Genomic DNA, 6,041 nt, shown 5'->3' with positions numbered 1-6,041 from the left:
GTTTCATAAACCGCAGTAAAAGCTTAGATTTTAGGTATTCAAGGTGATTCAATGCAAGATTCAATGCAAGCTTTTAGGTTCATAAATGCAAGATTCAATGCGAACACATCCTACTCTATCAAATTTTAGGTTCCCAAACTATTTACTGTATCACTTATCTCCAATCTTAGAAACCGCCAAATCAAACATTTACTGCTTTTGGTCCCTTAAAAATGTGGAAAGCACTGAAATCTCAGATGATTCAAGATTTCGAGTTACATTAGATTAATATACAAGCTTATAAATTTCCCGCAGAGAATAAGTCTTGCTTTGGCATCCAGACAACCCCTTAGGAGTCAACTTCAATCTAGATTTGCTGATAATCATTGTCAATGAAAATGCATTATAAACTGCAAGAAAGATAAGACATTCATACTTAATAATAAACAATCCCAGTACAATCCCAGTAGTTTGAGGTATTCCTAGGCACATACCCTAAAGTTTTAGAATTACTGTTTACCTCTGTTGAACTTGATTGAAGACTTATGCTGGCAGCCCAGGAAATAGTGGATCTATTCACTCTATCAATAATCGAGACGAATCTGGTAATTCAAGAAATGACTGATCTATTTACTTTATCAAAAACTGAGACGAATTTGGTGTATCAAACCCAAACTTCTCTTGGGCAAGATAAATAAGCCCTGCCAATTGGGCAAACCCTAGTTGGCATTTTTTAAAAAATTTTTTTTGGCTATCATGGTGTTGATGTTACGTCTGAAATGAATGAAGCTAGCTGGAATTGTATTGCTAGGAGTTTGTTATGCCACATCAGAAAGATGGTTGGGTTAGTTATGCCATGTTAGCCAATTTGTTAATTAGTTAGTAACCGAAAATAGAAGGCTTGTGCAGAAAGGGAAAGTTTGTGCGGGAAGTCTGTTACGGAAATGGAAAGATTGTTGGATTAGAAACATGGTTGTCAAAATCGCAATCCGGATAGTAGGATCGTATGATCCTACTATCCGGATAATCAAAATCGATCCGGATCGCATTCAGAATCGCAAATTGCATTAATCGACCATAAGATCGAGTAGGATTGGTAGGATCGTATAGAATTGTACGATCCTACATCAATCCTACAAAATTTTGCTAATATGTGAAATACGAGACTCCATTTTGCAAGTAAATGAAAATATTTGGGGTAGGCTTATAATTTATCAAAGAATTGCAGTCTTTAATTGCAATGTTTTAACAATATTTGCTCAAAAAGTCAAAAAAAGCACCCAAAAATAGGTCCAAAACCGAGATTCAAAATAAAAACAGACACTCCCGAACAGCTCAGCGACACGTAACATAATCGAATTGCTATAGGTTGAAAATCTGATTCAAGGCATCCCAACGATGTCATTGCTTAAATGGCAGCCATGTGTTTAGATTTTATCATTGGAGGTTGATAATTATTTTATATTTGGATATTATGATTGTGTAAACTGTAAAGCATTTGATTTTAAGACTTGAAATCATGACAGATAACAAGTTTATGTTATCTTCTTTATTACTTGTCATATAGTAAGTATAAAATGTTATATATTTATGAGTAATTTATTTATTTGATATCTTTTAGGAGGTACAAAATGGTATATGAATTTTAAATTCATTAATTTAGTAAATTCAGGAACTTTTGGTGGGATCTTACGATCCTACGATCCGATTCTGTGAAACTAAATCGATTCTACGTAGGATTCCGATTTTACAAACCTTGATTAGAAGTCGGTTAGCTGAAGTAGTATAAAGGAAGCCAGGGAATGGGAGAAGGGTAGTCTGAAGTATTCTTTCCAATTGTATCCATTTCATTTCTCTGTTCTCTGTTCTCTTTTCTGTAATAACATTTTTCTCTCACTCAAGTTGTCTTCTCCAAATTGCAACTCCTGTTTGAGAGTATTTTCCAGTGGTCTCTACTATCCTTTGCATTAGTGCTATCAGAGCTGGGGGACAGACCAGCTCATATAACAATGGTGGAGGGTACTGGATCGCAGGATAACCGAAGGTTGGAGGAGAGCGTGAAGGCTATGATGAAGGAGCAAAAGGAGCAGTTTGAGCAAGAGATGGCAGTCCTTAGGAATTTGGTGCTGGAATTGCACTCTCAAAGAGGACAATCCGCAAGGAGTTTGCCATCTAAAAATGAGGTATCTCAGGGGAGGACGTACCAAGGCCCTACGCTTTTTTCTCGTCTGGAATTTCCCAGATTCCATGGGGAGGACTTTCAAGGGTGGTTGTTCAAGATCGAACAGTTCTTTGAGGTGGATGAGACATCAGTTCATGTGAGGGTGAAGATGGTTGCGATGAATCAGGAGGGGAAGGCTCTCCAATGGCATCAGATTTTCATGAGGTCACGCGTCACATGAGAATTACCTGCTTGGGAAGAATATATCAAAGAGATGGCCTCCAGGTTCGGGGGATGTTTGTATGATGATCCAATGGGGGAATTAAAGGCCTTAAAACAAGAAGGAACTGTCCTGGAGTACCAAGAGCAGTTTGAAGATCTGCTAAATAGGGTGGACCTCCCTGAAGATTACACAACCAGCTGTTTCCTCAGTGGTTTGAAGACCGAGATACAACTAGCTGTAAGGATGTTCATGCCAAAAACACTGCAACATGCCAGGACCTTAGCTAAATTGGAAGAAGCCAAAATTTCAACTCAGCAAAAAAAGGGCGTGATTAAAAATAGTTTCCCCTCTGGTGTGGAGGACAGGTGAAAGAGAGAAAAGAACTCTGAAGGATCATGGAAAAGGGAGATCAACCTTGATCGAGAGAGGGGTGAAAAGGCTCTTGAAGGCCACACCAAGAGACCATTCAAAAGGCTGACCTCCACTGAGATGGATGAAAAAAGAGCAAAGGGTCTTTGTTTCTGGTGCGATGAAAAGTATGGGATTGGCCATAGGTGTAGGAACAGACAGCTATTTTGATTGGAAGTATGTGCAGAGGATGATGGTGAGGAACTGGAAGTAGAGTCTGAGGGGGAGGGAAAGGCCTCACAGGGTAACTTGGCTCACATTTCTTTAAATGCTATGACTCTTACTGGTGTCCCTAAGTTTAGGACAATGCGGGTAACTGGTCATGTAGGGAAGGTCTCAGTAAATATCTTCATTGATTGTGGGAGTTCTCACAACTTTGTTCATCCAGATTTAATTAACAAGCTGGGGCTGAGGGTGCAAGTAGTACCATCTCTTGTGGTGGAAGTAGCCGATGGCAACAAAATCAACAAAAACAAGTTGTGTCGTGACTTCACTTGAAAAATGCAGAACCAGGCGTTCAAGGTTGATGCCATGGTGTTGCCTGTGGGAGGTTGTGAGTTGGTACTGGGGGTGCAATAGCTATCAACCCTGGGGGATATAAAATGGAACTTTGGCGAGCTGAAAATGGAATTTCTACAAGGGCAGAGGAAGATAGTGTTGCGAGGGAAGGGTCAACAGGCCATTCAGTTAGTAAAAAGAAGGGTCATGCAGAAGATCTTGCATAAACCTGAGCAGATTGCTTCTGCGCAACTATGCTTTATTGTACTTGTACAGGTAGCAGCAAGTGAACTAGCAAGCAGCTGTTGCCAGATAGAAGGGAATTCCCAGGTAGCAGATTCAACTCATAATCTTGAAGCGAGGGAACTGCATGAGCTGTTAATGCAGTTTGAGGACATTTTCAAAGAACCTTCTGAGCTCCCTTCATACCGAAGTCATGACCACCAAATTATTCTCAAGGAAGGGACAGTACCAGTGAATGTAAGGCCTTACAAATATCCTGTCTTTAAGAAGAATGAGATTGAAAAATTGATTCAGGAAATGCTACAATCTGGAGTCATCAGGCACAGTACAAACCCATTTTCTTCCCCAGTGGTTTTAGTAAAAAAGAAGGATGGAACGTGGAGGATGTGCATTGATTATAGGGAACTAAATGCGGCTACTGTGAAGGACAAATTTCCCATTCCAGTGGTAGAAGAACTGATTGATGAGTTGTTTGGATCTCATTTTTTCACCAAACTGGACCTCAGATCTGGTTATCATCAAATAAGAATGTGTGCTGAAGATATTGCCAAAACTGCCTTAAGAACTCATGAGGGGCATTATGAGTTTGTTGTAATGCCCTTCGGTTTGACTAATGCACCTTCCACTTTCCAAAGTTTGATGAATACTGTATTTTGGCCTTATTTGAGGAAGTTCATACTGGTTTTTTTTTATGACATACTTGTGTTTAGCTCAGCTTGGTCTGATCACGACAGGCACTTGCAGATCACTTTTGACACCTTAAGGCAGCATAGCTTAAGGGTGAAGAAAAGCAAGTGCTCTTTTGCCCAAACACAGGTGGCTTACTTGGGGCATGTGATCTCAGGAGAGGGAGTACAGGCAGACCCTCAAAAGGTACAAGCCATTCAACAATGGCCTATACCCTCTAACCTGAAGGCGTTACGGGGCTTCTTGGGATTGGCAGGATACTATAGGAGGTTTATAAGGGACTTTGGGAAGCTGGCCAAACCTTTGATGGACTTGTTCAAAAAGAACAGTTTTGTGTGGACAGACCAGGCTACTGCAGCAATCGCAGCATTGAAGTTGGCTATGAGTTCACCACCTCTGCTGGCTCTACCTGATTTTTCCCAGGTCTTTGAAGTAGAGACGGATGCCTCAGGTGATGGTATTGGGGCAGTCCTGAGTCAGAAGAGGAGACCCTTGGCTTACTATAGCCAAGCCTTGGCCACCAAGCATAAGGGTCTATCCGTGTATGAAAGGGAAATGCTAGCTATCGTGAGTGCAGTTCAAAAGTGGATGCCTTACCTACTGGGCAGACACTTTGTCATTAAGACTGACCACCAGAGTCTTAAATATATGATTGAGCAAAAAGTATCCACGCCTATGCAACAGAAGTGGGTAACTAAACTTATGGGGTATGACTATGAGCTTCAATACAGGAAAGGGGTTGACAATATGGTGGCGGATGCATTATCCAGGCAGCCTTCTGACAATGCAGCAATATTAGTCCCCATCTCAGTCATTCGCTCAGCATTACTTACTGAGATTCAACAGAGTTGTGCTCAGGATCCCTTTTTGCAAGGCATTATACAACAGTTGCAGGACTCTACAAATGATTCTCAGCTGGTGCACTACTCCCACTAGAACCAGCAACTGAGGAGGAAAGGGAAGTTGGTAGTAGGAAATGATTCTGCTTTGAGGAAGAAGCTCATTCGATTGTGGCATGATACCTCCATTAGGGGGCATTCAGGCGTGCAAATGACATATAGAAAACTTAAGAAGCTGGTGTACTGGAGAAACATACAGAGGGATGTCGAACAATACGTGGCTTCTTGTGATGTTTGTCAGAGGCATAAGGGGGAGAATGTAGCTTATCCAGGTCTGCTACAACCCTTAAGCATTCCAGAACGTGTGTGGTCTGACATATCCCTGGACTTTGTGGAAGGACTGCCTCAATCTCATGGGAAGGATACTATCCTTGTGGTGGTGGATAGACTCAGCAAATATGCTCATTTCATTGCCCTCAAGCACCCCTACACTGCCCTCTCAGTGGCACAGGCATTCTTGGATAACATCTATAGGCTCCATGGCCTCCCTAAAACTATAGCTAGTGATAGGGATGCAATTTTCATTAGTCACTTCTGGAAAGAATTGTTTCATCTGTTGAAGGTCCAGTTGTGTTTAGCTACTGCTTATCAACCTCAGTCAGATGGCCAGATTGAGGTTGTTAATTGCTGCTTGGAAAATTATCTGCAGTGTATATGTAGTGATCACCCCAAGCAATGGTGTTTTTGGTTACCACTGGCAGAGTTCTGGTACAATACGAATTTTCACTCAGCGATCCGGAGCACTCCGTGTGAGGTTCTCCATGGTTAGCTACCTCCCTTGCACATCCCTTACATGTCGGGCAGCTCATCTGTTGATAGTGTGGATAGGAGCCTGGCTGCCTGAGAGGCCACCCTCCATCTGCTGAAGCACAACTTACAAAAGGCTCAACATCGCATGAAGCAATAGGATGATCAACACAGATCTAAGAGAGTTTTTGAGCTA

This window comes from Coffea arabica, chromosome 6c (assembly GCF_036785885.1).
Source record: "Coffea arabica cultivar ET-39 chromosome 6c, Coffea Arabica ET-39 HiFi, whole genome shotgun sequence".
Lineage (NCBI taxonomy): Eukaryota > Viridiplantae > Streptophyta > Magnoliopsida > Gentianales > Rubiaceae > Coffea > Coffea arabica.
This window is presented reverse-complemented; position numbering follows the sequence as displayed.